At 40.9% G+C, this 16487-nt stretch overlaps 1 long non-coding RNA gene across 1 annotated transcript in view; it reads left to right on the forward strand.

Moving 5' to 3' along the window:
- Positions 1-1449: 1449 nt before the first annotated feature.
- Positions 1450-16487, forward strand: part of LOC121811917 — a 76769-nt gene continuing 61731 nt past the window's right edge. Inside the window, exon 1 of the long non-coding RNA XR_006052755.1 lies at positions 1450-1543. This is a non-coding gene — a long non-coding RNA (uncharacterized LOC121811917). The remainder of the gene's footprint in view (positions 1544-16487) is intronic.

Here is a 16487-nt window from a genome sequence, read left to right on the forward strand (position 1 = left end):
CATGCCCCCCCCCCCCCCCCCCCCCCCCCCCCCCGCCCCCCCCCGCCCCCCCCCCCCCCCCCCCCCCCCCCCAAAAAAAAAAAAAATCCCACATGCATACTACCCTTTAGGGCTAAGCCCCGGGTGTTTCAAATAGTCTGGCTCCGCCTCTGTCATACCGATGGAAGAATTGAACAGAATCTATTTCTTTTACAAAGTGAATATTTTCTATTTTCTCACCTGTTTCTCTTTTTGCTCTTTCTCCTTTAGCTGTGTCGCTCCTTTCCCCGCTCTCTCTGCCGTCTCTAAAGATAAACGTTACAGTGAAACTGAATTTACAACCCAACAAAACACTGACTGTTTCTCTTTAATCACTTTATCACAATATTCTAATGGTATAAGGGCTGCTGCTGGACACTGTAACATCCTTTTAACTTGTACTTTTAACAAGCAATGAAGTCAAACTCAACCACGGCAATGACCCTGTGTTATCAGACTTTTCATTTGCTAATGTTTTCCATGGAATTATCTCTTCGTCTTCTTTCTACCACAAGGACACCCTTATTTGTTAATGATAAGCCACGCTGTTGAAGCACACAGCAACTTCGTGTTGTGTGAATGCACCCTGACATCAGGAAACTTGTTTTTGTCATAACCTCTTCTGGTTCCAGTCAACTCCTTACAAAATCCAACATTAAAAAATAGTTATTATTATAACTATTCTAACTATTACTATGGTTACTTTTGGGCCACTATCATGCTTGAAAAAAAGAGTGTAAACTCCTCAATGGGCTCTTACATTGTGCTACGTATGATATTTTAATAATACCCTGGTGATATGTAGTGTCAGGGGGTTGCTTCATCTTTTATAAAGAAATTCAGATCCTTTAATACCTGATTTCTTTTCATGAGCTCCATAGAAAACCTCCAGCTTTTGCCAGGCTGTAATGAAGATGTTTTATTAAACGGCGAGAGGCTTCAGTGTAACCTCCTCTGCTGATAATGAAATATCTGAATCCTTTTTTAAATGACGGTACACGCAGTGTGGGGATGATTCCTGCTCTGGATGCAGAAATGACTGCCGTCCACAGACACACATCCACTTGTCTTGAAGGAAGGCACTTTCTTGGTGTCCCTATAATACACGGCCCCCCGTCGCCCTTCCCACCACCTCCTCTCTCACTCCCCTGTTTCCCTGTCAGGCAGGGAGACGTGCCGCAAGGAGCCGCGCCGAGTGTCTGTCGCCTCATATTGAATTTCAGCGCGACAGCAGTCGGCTTTCTCTCCAGAAGATCGGGTTTAAAGATCGTTCGCTGCCTCTCGCTCTCCTCTCTCTCTCGACGCTCTCTCCTCCTTCCCATCGCTACTTGCCCCCTCTCTCCTCCCGTCCATAGACCCGCACTTGGGCTGGAAGTTTCCCCAGAGCAGAGCCGCTCCACCATCCTCGGTGCGCCCGGAGAGTCGGAGAAATGAAGCTTCACTAAGAGAAGAAAGAAGAGAGGAAGGGGCCAACAAGGCGAAAGGAATAAATCATTGAGAAGAGTCACCACCGAAGACGTCCAAGGTAAAAATGTGGCTTTTAAACATTTATTTATTTATCACTTTTTACAGTAAACAGAACCCTGCAGTAGCTTCTGACTGAGCTGTACACAGCACATGGACTTTTTTAAAAGTCTTGCAACAGAGTTTGTGGAGCATCTCCTCATATGCTGAATGTTACTGTTATGTGTGTTAAGTCAGCGGGACTTAGAGCTGTGCATGATGTTGGTTAATCTAACCTACTTAAAGACGTTTCAGCGCCACCTTTCTTTAACAACAACTTTATCAGTGGCTAACAGGTCAGGCACATTTGTTATATTATTATATAATATAGCTAATAGCTCTTGGCTATTAGAATAAAAAAAACCAGCAGCTGATAATTGGCTGTTTTATTATAATAATAGCAACATACATACATATACATACTACAAATGAAAATGTAAAAATTACACTGAAACAGTTACTCTTTATTAAACTCCCATATGAAATGTTATACATGATGAAAACTGAAGCTACGTTTTTCACAGCAGACATTCTGACTTGTCAAACACACTTACAGCAAATAGCATCACTAACTGCTACACCAGGCTGCAGTAATTGCTGGAACATCTTAATTGCCTTTCTGACCACCTCTTGCTTTTCCTGCTATCACAGGTCACAATGAAGAGGCAGGCTAGAGAAATAAGAGAACTATTACAGTGCAATTTAACTTGTGTTGTACCTGCTGCAGGTGTTTGTTGTTGTTTTTTGCACAGTTAATGTAGTGATTGGATTGCAGAATATTTCACACGAGGGTGTGGAGAATTTCTTTGGGAATGGCTGTGATAAACCTGCAGCATCACAGGTCATAGATATTTCACTTTGTCATAAGCCAGAAGCTACAACTTGTAATTTGTAAACACAAGTCTTAATACAAAAAACGAGGTAGCAAATGTGTATTAGTTTATCAATTAGAAAAATCAATGAATCCGAAACAATAAGATCAAAATGGACTGGTTCACTCGTCTCACATATTCTGATATTTTCTTCCTGTCCCAGGTATTTGTGATAGTAAACTGAATATCCTTACATGTATGATGAACGAGGCAAAAATAATTTTAGAGTAAACAAGACAACTATATTGGGTATTATTTAATTTTGACCATGATGGGCAGGCAAATGTCCTACCACTTGGGCGGTGGGGGTAAGGGGTGGGGCAAAGCACTGATAAATGTTTTCATAACCACTAAGTTTATATTTCCTGGAATATGTCTTATTGTGTAGTGCCACTGCTAAGACAGTTTCTCCAATAGTAGTTTTTCCCCTTGTTCCCAGGAGCATGTGTGTGATAGTGCTAATTTTTATAAGAATGGCTGTCTAATAGTTTTTTCAGCCATGTAAATTCTTTCTGCGCCAAAGTAGCTGCAACACTAAAGGGAATGTAGGTCATGTGCAGTAGCTCCAGCTTCTATTAGTATAGGCATTGTACCTTTAAAGTGACTATATTAGCAGTTATGTAGCACCTGGAGACCATGAGATGTTGATGACGCTTCAGGTGACGACATAATGACATCCGAACTATCCGTACGTCATTACCATGGCTACCAGTACACATGAGGACACGGTTTAGTGACAGGATAGTAAATACATTAGATTTCATTTTAGATTGCTGCTGTACCCGGAGCTGATGCTTTTTATATCAAAAACAGTCCAACCAAAAAGTTGTGGGCAACCCTTAAGCAGCCCACTAGTTCCTGCAGTGGAAAATAGTCTTTTGACTCACAGCTGAGTGTGTTCATTTCCCTGTAACTGACAAAGAGCCAAATTGAGCTTGAAATGTTGTTGGGTTCATTTTCTTTTTGAAGGAGGCATTTTAAATGGGAAAGGGGTTTCTGATGTGCCATTTGCACTTTTTTGTTAGATTGATTGTGTGATTGATTTATTTTCAACAAAACCCTTTAAAAATCCATTAGAAAAATGTTTAAAATTGTCCAATAGTTGGGCAGTTTTTAAGATTTTTTAAGTTTTCTCCATTATGACTAGATTTACTTATCGCTCCATTTTATATCATGTGTGACCTGCCAATACATTGTTTTTCTTTCTAAGAATTATAACCTGCAAAAATAAAGTTTCCTTAATCAGATCTCATGAAATTACAGAAAATATGTTGGAAAAAGGTCATTAATTTGCACTAAATATGCATTTAAATTAGCCAGGATTTAATTCCGTTTGTTTGGTGATTGGTTTTGTTTGCAACAAAAAAGCCAAAAAATCTGTTAAAAGTATCAAATCACAATTCTTTGAATGTGGGTAGACTTCCTGTCCTGACATAAATGCATTAGGAGAAACAGTGATGTTACCGGAGAGATCACCTATTTCATTCTTGAATTCCTTTTATCCATTTTTTTAAGTTCTTAGAAACCTCCTCCAGAAAACTTTTTATATACACTTATATTCGGTGGCATTATCTACACTTTGCTAGCAGCTGTGTCAAATTTTCAAGTATATTTTTGCATATTATTTATCTTTTTTTTGCATATTATTTATTTCCTCTTTACTAAAAAACTTGATGCGACTGACTGTGAGGTAGCAGAAGAAAGCTTTTTTCCCTCTGGGTGGGCATTCCATAAAAAAGCAGCTTTTGGCTGCTCTTTTATTCACGAGGAGTTACCACAGTGCAGAGTGGCACGTTTGACTTGGCAGACTTTTTACACCAGATGCCCATCCTGACACAGCTCTCCCAGGGATTTGTGTACCCTCCTGTTCTTAAACCAGGGATTTTTTTTCTTTACATGTTAGGCACACTGAGTGGGAATTTCATCCTCCAAGTTAATCCAGCTTTAGTTTGACAATTTTTAACAATAAATGGTACTACACAATATCTGCAGAAACAGTTTAAGGACTGGGGAACATTTCAAAGTTTCATTCTTTTAAAATTCTTAAAAAATCTCAGCCAGATAGGCATTTTTTTTTTCAGAAATAAGGATTCACGTTACTTGTGTGCTGTTAAAGGAAGCTGTGCCAGGATTTCATGAAACCATATCATTTAAGTCCCCCTGTATCTCTCATAAGTGACTTCCAATCTGAGCAACCAAGGTTTGGCATTTACTGTTGGCTAATTTACCTAAATGTTAGGTGTAAGCATATAGGTGGGTGGACCGCCTCATTTACCTAGAGATGTTTAATTAATGTGTGACGGTTGTACTGCTTGCACCTGCTGCCTTCTTTCTGTGCTACAGTATGTATTTCAGGCATCATGCCACAGGTTTTTGAAAAGGAATATTAATTTCTGTAGCTTTCAATTTCCTCCCACAGCCTGTTTTTGTTTCCTGGACACAAGAGAAACCGATCCATGCTCAGATCCACTACTTAGATCACTGATCTGAAAAGGCTTGTTGGTTCTCTTAGATGTTGTCAGTGGTATGAAAGGTCATTCTTCAGCTCTATTCTTGTCTTCTATTTTATGTCATACAATTAGAAATTACAAATTTAAAGGTCTGTTTCAAGAGTAACTGTATATTAAAAGTTGCATATACTGTATTTTCCGCACTATAAGGCGCACTTAAAATCCTTTAATTTTCTCAAAAATCGTCAGTGCGCCTTATGTATGAATTTTGGTTGTGCTCAGTGTTGCCAACTCCTCAGTAAGGAAAATCGCTATTGGTTGTCCTAAAAGTCGCTAGAAGTCACTAAATGACGTAATCGCCTAATGTGCATAATTGGTCATGCTAATGTAATTGTAACCTACGTTGTTGGAGAGAGAAATAACATTGTGGAAGAGACATAAAGTGAGTAAAAAGTGTCCTAAGTGCATTTAGAATTGATTTAGAACTACAAATTAAATTTCTTTTAGTAATTATTGTTTTTTAATGTCACAATTCCAACCCTGCTCCTTTATCTGGGCTTGGACTGGCAAAAGTGACCCGAAATTGTCACTCTGGTGGAGTTACTGTGTGTGTGTGTGTGTGTTTATTAGTAGTTTTAAACCTTGTGATCCACAAAACAGCATAACAGTAAAAGAAGAACTGACTGCGTTACAGTCAGTGCGGGAGCAGCAGCTTTGCTCATGCGCCATTCATTTGCAGTTTGGACGCATAGGGGTGAACATCTCCTGCCCTGATAGCAGCTGGGGGAGGACTATCCTCCGCCCGTGAGCACTTTGGCACGGGTGAGGTGCCCACCGCAGCACCGCTGCTTGTTGAGAGTAAGAGCGATAGGCATTTTCACGTCAAAAAGTCGTCGTAAATAAGTCTCCAATAACACCAGAAAAAGTCGCCAGATTTGTCGCTAGTCGCTTTTTAGAAAAAAGGTCGCTAAGGGGGTCTGAAAACTCGCTAAATATAGCGACAAAGTCGCTAAATTGGCAACACTGGTTGTGCTTACTGACCTCGAACCAATTTTATGTGGTACACGGCGCTCACAAATCTGTCAAAAATGTTTTAGTCCGACTTTGGTAAGCTACGAAGCTGCACTGCTTGATGAATTGTCAGAGCATTACGGCTACCGTAGTCAGGAGCCTTGCTGAGTAATCTGGGTCCAAAACTCCATCTCCTTCAGGTCCCAAAGTCAAATGATCACTGCGGCATCACTGAGAGCTAAAAACAAAAAAAAAATGATCGATGTTGCTGCTTTACCAGGTGTAACTATTAAGTTTAACATCCAGGCATCCATGAAAACAGAATTTATTACATTTAACAGAGTTAGAAGGTAGCAGGAAGTTAGCTTGCTAGCTTCCACCTAAACATGATATAGCATGTTCTGACAGAGATTTCTGAAAAAAACGTGCAGCTCTGCTATCACTTCCAACATAAATGACTCCAGATCATTACAGACTACAGGACCACCAAACCCTCCCCCGCATCCTCTGATGTCTCCTTCCTCAACGAGCTCAACAACTTTTATGCTCGTTTTGAGCGAGGGAACCCCACAACCACAACCAAAGCAGACGTGACGCCAGACCACCAACCTCTGACTCTCTCCCCCACCGATGTAGGAGCGGTGCTGAGCAGGATCAATGTCCACAAGGCTGCAGGTCCTGATGGCATCCCCGGGCGTGTTCTCAGAGCGTGTTCTGGGGAGCTTGCAGGAGTGCTCACAGACATATTCAATCTGTCCTTGGCCCACGCTGTGGTACCGGCCTGCTTCAAATCCACCTCCATCGTCCCGATACCCAAAAACTCCAACCCATCTATGCCTCAATGACTACCGCCCAGTAGCACTCACCCCCATCATCACTAAGTGCTTAGAGCAGCTGGTCCTAGCACACTTCAAATCCTGTCTCCCCCCCACCCTGGACCCCCACCAATTCGCATACCGCCAGAACAGGAGCACAGAGGATGCAGTCTCCATCGCACTGCACTCTGTCCTCTCACACCTGGACAACAACAACACCTACGCCAGAATGCTGTTTATAGACTTCAGTTCAGCATTCAATACAATCCACCCCTCACAACTCATCAGGAAACTGACAGACCTGGGCATCAGTTCCCTCATCTGCAAATGGTTACTGGACTTCCTGACCAACCGCCCCCAACATGTCCGGCTGGATAACCACTGCTCATCTACAATCACAATGAACACCGGTGTACCACAAGGCTGTGTGATGAGCCCTTTCCTCTACTCCCTCTTCACCCACGACTGCAGACCTGCTGATGGTTCCAACACCATCATTAAGTTTGCAGATGACACCACGGTGATTGGCCTCATCAGTGACAACGATGAGGCCGCCTACAGGGAGGAGGTGGATCGTCTGGCTGAGTGGTGCGACAGAAACAACCTGCTGCTTAACACCGAGAAGACCAAGGAGCTCATCGTGGACTACAGGAGGAATGCTGACCCACATCCACCCATCCACATTAAGGGGACGGCTGTGGAGCGTGTGAGCAGCTTCAAGTTCCTGGGAGTCCACATCTCCGAGGATCTCACCTGGACGACCAACTGCTCCAAGCTGGTCAAGAAGGCTCACCAGCGCCTCTTCTTCTTGAGGACTCTGAGGAAGAACCACCTGTCCTCAGACATCCTGGTGAACTTCTATCGCTGCACCATCGAGAGCATCCTGACCAACTGTATAACAGTCTGGTACGGGAACTGCTCTGCCTCGGACCGGAAGGCGTTGCAGAGGGTCGTGAAAACTGCCCAGCGCATCGCCGGAGCACCACTTCCTGCCATAAAAGACATCTACAGGAAGCGGTGTCTGAAAAGGGCTGGGAAAATCATCAAAGACCCCAGTCACCCATCACATGGACTCTTCACCCTCCTGCCCTCTGGGAGGCGCCTACAGGAGCCTCCGGACTAAGACCACCAGGTACCGGAACAGCTTCTTCCCCACAGCTGTCAGACTCCTGAACTCTGCCTCCTGACATCTGACCCACGTTAACACATGGACTGAACATACACACACCCACAATGGACAACTGTACCCTCAAACACACAATAATAACATGGACTGAACCACCACTCACAACCACTAGCACTTTATATACCTCTGTAGAATTATCCACATATCTCACTTATCTTAACTGCACTACTGTATAGCTCTGTGTAAATAATCATTCTGTACATACGATAATTTTTAATTCTACAACTGTTTATAACCTGCATAGTTCACATTTCTGTATAGCTGTATATCTCATGATTTCTGTAAAGTTTTTCATATTTATATCCTGTTCATAGCCTGTACATAGCTTGTACTCACTACAGCCTGTACATACTTATAGTTATAGCATATTCATAACATACTTCATACCGTGTACATTATAACATACCATAATAGACCCATTTCTGTAATACACTCACATATCTATATTATTGCTAATATATATTGTAATATATCTATATCACGGCTAAAGCACTTCTGGATGGATGCAAACTGCATTTCGTTGCCTTGTACCTGTGACATGTGCAATGACAATAAAGTTGAATTCTATTCTAACTCTATTATAAAACTGGTTTATTGTCTGACTTACAAATTATTAGTCTATGAGTGTTCTGCGTCCCAGAGTATCTCAATGGCTTCAAAAAGCACTGTTACTGTAAAAAGATATGGTAAATGTTAAACCTAATTACTGCCTCTTTATATGCTGTAAAACTCTTCTTCTTCGCTATGGTTTTCAGGAAGTACTGTTTACAGTGTAATTATTTCCTTCCTTTCAGAATCTGGTATCAGTCTTTTGATGTAAGTGCATACAACTCCCATTAACTACATTCAATTTTCCAACTCTGAAGTCAATGCAACAAAGATGAAAAATGTCTTGAATTTTTTGGTGCATTGCATATGCATTCACAGCGGTCGTACAGATATTGTATTATGATGTGCACATATAGTATTCCAATTCAGTTCAGTTTTATTCATATAACAAATCAAATCACGACACCAGGCTCCTCAGTAACATGTGAAAGAACCATGCAACCCATCCTCACGCTGGTTACATACTGCTGTGGGATGGCTACCCCTTCTTTATTTTGCACTCCACCACTCTACCTGGGCCATGGCTAATGCTAGCAGAGGAGATCTGAGGACCTCAGTATACCATTAATCGGTATTACCGACAGGTGGAGATTTAGAATTGCCATTGGTTACCGTCTTGATATCTCGCTCCACAGAGATTGTGTCCAATGATTACAAGCCTTGTGTCTCCAGTGAGAGAGATGCTGCCCCACACCATCACAATGCCTCCACTGAAAGCTGTTACCCTATCATTGCAGCTGTCATCATAGTGTTCTCCAAGTCTTTGTGGGAATCCAACTGCCGTATGCAGCTGGACTCATCGCTGAACATAACAATCCATAAATAATAATAATAATAATGCATTTTATTTGAGGGCGCCTTTCAGAAACCCAAGGTCACCTTACAAAAAACAAAATCAATAAAAGGAACAGTATTCATAAAATACATAAAATAAGTTAAAATTACAAAACAGAGCTTGACAACAGATAAAATCAGCATTAAAGCGAATAAGCCAGTTTAAACAGATGTGTTTTGAGCTGTGACTTAAATACGGAGAGGGAGTCAATATTTCTTAGTGCAGGAGGAGGAGAGTTCCAGAGCCAAGGAGCAGAGCGACTGAAAGCTCTGTTCCCCATAGTAATAAGGTGTGAGGACAGAACAGTAAGACGAATAGCAGATGATGATCTGAGAGTGCGGGAAACAGTGGTGATATGGAGCAGGTCACACAAATATGAAGGAGCAGATTTATGGATACACTTGTATGTAAGAAGTAAGATTTTAAAATGTATCCTGGCTTCTATGGGCAACCAGTGAAGCTTCTGAAGAACTGGGGTAATATGAGCTCTTAACGGAGTGCAAGTTATGACCCAAGCTGCAGAATTTTGTCACATGTTCAGGTTCCATGTCCATGCTGTGAACACCAGCACAAACAGCCTGATACTGAAACATAATCATGACAGGCCTCCTGGCAGCCCTATGATACCGGAGATTGGCTGTGTGCAGTCTCTTCCTGGTTGTCTGGGTTAGAGAGCCGTCGGCCATATTGTCCTGCAAACCTTGATTTCAAATCTGTAGAAGACTGCCTACAGTAGTACTGTACTGTACACTGGGACGAGGCCTGTTTCTGACATTTCCTCTTAAATGTAACTTGGCCTTCAGTTTGCAGGTAGTACCATGGCTCACTCCAAATAATGCTGCAGCCCGGAGTTGCAGAACACCAGCCTGAAGTTGCTTTATGGTAATACAGACCAGTCAATCATGGTATGCTTGGTCAAACACACCAATTGACCACTTTAGCAAGGTCTATGCTCACAGGTGGTGAAAACCAGGTGCCTTGTTATCAGCACCGCAGTACCAGAAGCTCAAAACAAGAGTCGATAGAAGAATAGGCTGCAGTAGTTTTTTCATGGGTGCAACCAACATACTGAACTCCCAAAAAATATTTTCTTTACAAATGTGGCACCATTTAAGGAGCAATAAAGACATTTTCCAATGGAAAGCTTTATTGGCAAGAAGCATTGTTACAACAAATTTCTTTTATAGTTTATAGTTTATATATATACATATATATTAAATATGGTATTAAATGTGCAATAATGTCAGGTAATAAATGCTCAGGAGAGCATCAGATTTAATCAGAAATTAAAAGAAAAGTCACCACTGACAGCATCCGATAGTTTGAACTGTATTGCAAAAGTCAAATTGTATTAGTATAGCACAAAGAGAAAGATTATAATTTATTTTAAGCAGTACTTTGAGACAGCGGGGAAGAAAACTACATTTTAACAAGAATAAATAGAACTAGAGTCAGGGAAGGTAGCCATCTGGCTTATCCGGAACAGAGAAGTGCAAACACTCGGGTTGGTGAGTCTAGAAGCTGCAGATCAGAAGCCTTTAGGTGCAGGGCCAGGGATGCATGAGAGAGAGCACAGAGAGGAAAAAGCACAAAATAAAGGGGGATGATAAATAGAATAACAAGCTTGGGATTCATCTATGAAATTACACACAACTTTAATAGCTTTGGTTTTAAACGTTGGTTAAACCTTATTTTAACATTAAGCCTAACCTCTAGCATAGGTAATATTATGTGCATTTGTGTACATGTGCACTTGAATGGAGGAGGCAAGCTAACCAATTTTGCGTGTGGTTTGTTCCTAAGCAAATATTAAAATTGCCAGCTATGCCAGTAACTTGATAATCAGCTCTGTGCTCTGCTGTGGATGAACTCTAACGGTGCTGGTTGTCCCTGCAGCCTTGGCAAGCTCAGCACATGAAGCAATTCTAGGTCCGTTGCAGGTTCTGATTGGAGTGAACCTCCAGATCATGAAGGCTCACCTCATATCTCCTGAACTAAACAAGTACAGACATTGCCAGTTGAAGTCCAGATCTCAAGGACCACAAACAGACACCTGGCTGGGAAATACTGGGGCTGGGTGGTTAACTGTGACTTTACTGCAGAGTTATACATCTACTGCAGGTGAAAAAATAAGAAAATAGACCCTCTAACATTTTAAAAATGTGAATGTTATATTTTTATTACTGTAACCAGCTTTATTTTGATAAAAAAAATTAATAAACTAAAATATACAGGTTAAAGATGATCAAATATTGACCAAATATGTTCAATATCTAGACGAGAGCATTGAGTGCTAAGGTAACAGGTGACACTAACCGAGTGTTCCAGTGGCAGGTGAGTCAGACACTGGCCTTAACACATTGTTTATGCCTGAGTTAACATTTATAGTCAACATCCTGTGTTGTTTATGTTTTGTTTAAATATTTAAAAGAAATACATCACTGTCTCTTGTATTGCAATTAAAATAAAGATCTGAAATTGGGTTTTAAGACTCCTGACTTTGGAAATGGCTGCTCAACAAGTTCCCGGTGTACTCCTCCTCCTCCTCCTCCCATTAGCTGTTATGTTTCTTGGATTCTTTCCAGGCACATTGAGCCATGTTTTGGAGACACTGGGAATTTGAATATTGGGGTTTTAGTGTGTGTGTTTTTTTAAGATAGTGTTAATAATCAGCTGACTAATTCAAAATTTAACAAACCCTAAAGTCTTTTCCTAAGACAAAAGACTAAGGAACCTTCAATTAAATTTAGTTGCCTCAAGGTGCTTCATATTGCAACGTAAAGAACACACAGCGATACAAAGACAACAAAGAAAAACACCAACCCTCATATGACACCCTATGAGTAAGTACTTTGGCAACAGTGGGAAGGAAAAACTCCCTTTTAGAAAGAAGACAGGACAAAGACGTGCTGTGGAAGAGAGCCAGAGGTGAATAATACTTAATAATTAAAGCAGAGAAGTGCATATGTGCTTTAAGCCTGTGCATCTAAAGTGTGAAACCTGCAGCATTTGGAAAAGCACACTAGTATTAGATGTGTTTGTATGATGCATCTTTTGAATGGACAGATCTGCTGTAGAAAAACAGACACTATTATCTGCACTTACAATTGCCTCAGTAAACCAAGGTTTAATGCAGCCACAGGAGATGCTGCCATTCTGAAGGAGTTTACAAGCCAGATTTATGAGCTCTGTAGCTTGACTGAAATAAAAGAGATTTTTTTTCTTCCTCAGTTTAAGGGTTCTTGAGTCATTCTGGGAAATGTGAAGCCAGAAGAGAAATCCACATCTGCCTTACCATAATAAAGATAAATATAAGAGTATTAGACAGAAACTAAATGGAAAACCTGAGCTGCCAGTAAGAAGTCGCCCTCATGTCTCTGGAGAGTGCTGCCCTTTCCTGCTCCTCATTTAGCTCTTCTCTGACACAGAGCCGAGGGAGGGGAGGGGACAACAGGAAATGTTTGTGTGTGAGAGAGAACGAGAGAGAGCAAACTTTGAACTTGTCTCCAGACGTGATCAGAGTTAAACTTTGATGTCAGGGTCCAAACCCTCTATCAGCCCTGAAGGAGTCGCTCATCACTCCTATTAGAAATGTACGCCGTAAGGTCGCTAGCCAAAAGTCTTTGTAATGTCTGATTGACTGCTTGAGTGAATAGAGCAGGCTACTCTCTGTCCTTCTTCATGCACGCTCTGTCTAGGCAGCATCCTTGCCCCAAAGCAATCTGAGGTAGTGAGAATGTGTCTGACACAAACCATCTCCTGTTGCATGGCTACATGTGTGAAAGGGCAACTCTGGACAGAGACAGGATGAGATTCTCCTGACGCTGTGCGACGTGTGCTGTTGCAGAGTTTTTAGCTTGTGATATAAAGTTCCTTGAGTTGATTGTTCTTGTGACTCTGCAGCCCCTAATCTCTTTGCAGCGGCAGTGCAAGAGTATTCAGCTGTTGCTAATTGATCACACCTGGTGAGGTGTGGATAAAGGCGTACCTGAGGCAGGCTTTCGGGGAGGCACACCAGCTATTTTAGCTAACACCCTATATAATTTAAAATAAAACCTCATCTCTGTGAAATTCTGGTATTAGTCTCCATATTTGTGTTGCAACTCTTGAGCCGGGTCGTAACAATAAATAAGTAAATGCATTGAACTGAACTGATGTCCATGTGTAAAAGCAGTTTAAGAGAGGCATACAGCAAATGAGGATAACTATGAAAGTGAGAGATTGTATAGATATGGAGAAGATGGGAGGGAGGAGGTGGTTGACAATCTGTCGTGCTTCAAAACTTTCTCATTCCCTTCCTGTCCCCTCACTCCCCCCAGTTTTTATTTTACTTCTCTCTCTCTCTATCTCTTCGCCCACCCGGCGTGCTTGTTGCCCTCTCCTGCTGTGACTCGCATCTGTTGGGGAAAAGGCTGATCTTTAGTCTTGGCAGGGAATCACCAGCATGCCCACTGCCGCTTCAGACTGGTACTTGTGACGCAGCGGATTGCACTGGAGGATTGATATTGGGTCTATATTTCATGCTTCTTACCTGCATACATTATCCCAAAAAACTTTGACTACAGCGCCCACTTTTAGATCATTTCATAATTTCCCGTTGTACAAACACTTATAGTTATTTTGGTAATGTGGGAATGTTTGGGCTTGAGGCCCCAGTCACACAGGTGACCAGTTAGTGACCTCCTGGTAACCACCAGTCACTAGGATAAAATGTGTATTCCCTGACCAGTTGTGGGTGCAGGCAGTCGTTGTGAAGTCAGTTGCTAATAAGGGAAAACTGATCATTCCCCGAGTGCTCGGTGATGTTGTTGAGTGGTTACTGAGATTGAAACCTCCAGTTTCATTGCAATTTCAGAATTAAATAGAAATAATAAATCCTATCCTATTCTTACTCACATTACTTGGCCCACTTAAGGATGTTTTTTGCTTTACTGAGTAACTGCTGTGTGTTTCTCATCATGGACTTAGTGATCAGGTGCTCCTTTGTCCTCCATCTGCTTTCTTCTTCTTTGGTATTAACTCCGATGTCAGCCTTTTTCTTTCTTTGTAAGGTGAACCACAGTTTATGTTTAAGTGGATACACCACTTTCTGTTTGTTTGGAAAGGTGTGGCCATTTTGGTTTAATCCTTTGACACTTCAGTTTCTTTAGTGAAATTCTTTTTTTTCTTTAGCTGTCAGGCTGCTCTCTTAGGACATTATCACTCATTTCTCAGTGATCCACCTCAGCATAAACACACGACCTACATGGAGAAACAGGCATGTCAGTATGCAGAAGGAATGGATTACTTTGATTACTTTAATACTCTTCCATCTTCTTTAAAAAGCTTAAAAACGATGTGCCACCAAAATGAAAACGGGTTTGCAGCATACACGTTGCAAGTAGGACCAGTAGAGATGTAAACACACTGTGATGTTTGTATTTTTACCAGTCGTCATTTGCTAACCTTTTCTTTCTGCTGCAAATATAACCATCACTGATGTTTGCCACTGCATTATGTTGTGGGTTTGTGATGGACCAAGCTGAAAAACAGGAGGAGTCCCAGGAATTATTAGAAAAATATAGTTTCCATTTATTTAACCCCCAAAAATTATATTTACAAGAGTAATAAATGTTGAGCTCATGAAAGAGGTCAAAGAAACTGAACTGAACTCAGGCAAAGACTGCAAACTTAACAAACCAAATGACTGCCACAAACAAACATAATTGACCTAAACATGAAATGACATACAAGGGTATATATAATGGCTGATCAGACCATTGTGACACATGAGGGGTAACAAACAAAACTAAATCATAAATCACAAACGATGCAGTACAATCTAGTTTGTTAATAAACTAAACACTAAAGAAGAAAATCAAAAACCCCATTAAACCCTAAACTCAAATATTTAATTAAATACAAATACTTTGTTTTTAAAGTAAAGAAAACACACATTCTCCCCTTCAGCAGGAAGTGGTGGTGTGGTCCAATTATCTTCCTTTTCATTTAATGGTTTCAAAACCTGGCTGCCATCTTTTGTCCAGCAACTCCCAGGGTAGTCAGAAAGCAAAGAAATGAAGTAGTATGAATACATAAGTAAACTAAATGTGCGCGCTTACAAATAGAACAAATGTATCCAAACCAATCAATAAAGTTATTGGAAACTAAAATGTATTACTATGTTCAAATGAAGAATGAAAATACAAAAGTTACCAACTTTAGAGTGTGGCCACGGGTTTGGCTATCACAGGGTTACTTTATGCTGGCAGTTGGCTTTTTAGTCATATTTGTGCATCTTCTGTGTGTTTCTGCTAGCTGCCTTTGGCCTTATTACCCAGTGTGCTCAACTTTCTCTGCCAAATTCACCAATCAGAAAGCTTCAGGCGGCCACAAAGGACACCAAGTTCACAAAACCATGAAGTCCTAGTTTCGCTGTAAGTCCCCACAAAGAAGCTCAGACACAGTGAGATGTGTGTGAGGTGACCATGGATGCAGACTACATCATGATCTTTTACCGGAAAGCCATCATCACTTCTTGGTTTTGGACTCTGCATTTTGGTGTTTAGCATTTTTGAGTGAGAGGGCGGAGTCATAAGCTAACACTGGCTAGTTTGTGACATTAACTGATCGAAATGAAGATAGTGCTGCCATATACCATTATTTTATTTCTCTCCTTGCTGTGTAAAGCTATGTCCTGAATCCAATGTAAAGAAACTGACAAACAGACAAACAGGTCAATTTTCCAATGAGAAGAGAAAGATATCCCACCTCCTGTAAGTTTACGCCAAATAAAAAAACAGCTTGTCATGGCCACTTGAGATTCATTTACTTTTTTAAGTTCACAAAGTTGCTGCACATTCCCCACAGCAGTGCTTGTTCTTAATTTAGAGCAAATTAATTCAAGAAATGTTTAACTATGATTCTACTCACATTTGCATTCAGAGGGAAATAAAAAACGCATGCAAATTTTGTTTGTTTATGCACTGCTTTATTGGTCAGAACCCTCCTAGCAAAGGTCTGTTTACTTGGAATTTGAACAAATTAACATATTTTGAAACACAGTTAACATCTAAACCTGTTTGAACTGTTTTGCAAGACTTTCCAAAGTCTCTGGACTGCTTTCCATAACGTAAATATATATAATATAATATAATAATGGTAAATATATAACAGTACAGATTCTGTGGTAAATGTGATATTTTTTTA

This window comes from Haplochromis burtoni, unplaced genomic scaffold, assembly GCF_018398535.1.
Source record: "Haplochromis burtoni strain Fernald_Lab_line unplaced genomic scaffold, NCSU_Asbu1 Contig_381, whole genome shotgun sequence".
NCBI classification, from domain to species: domain Eukaryota; kingdom Metazoa; phylum Chordata; class Actinopteri; order Cichliformes; family Cichlidae; genus Haplochromis; species Haplochromis burtoni.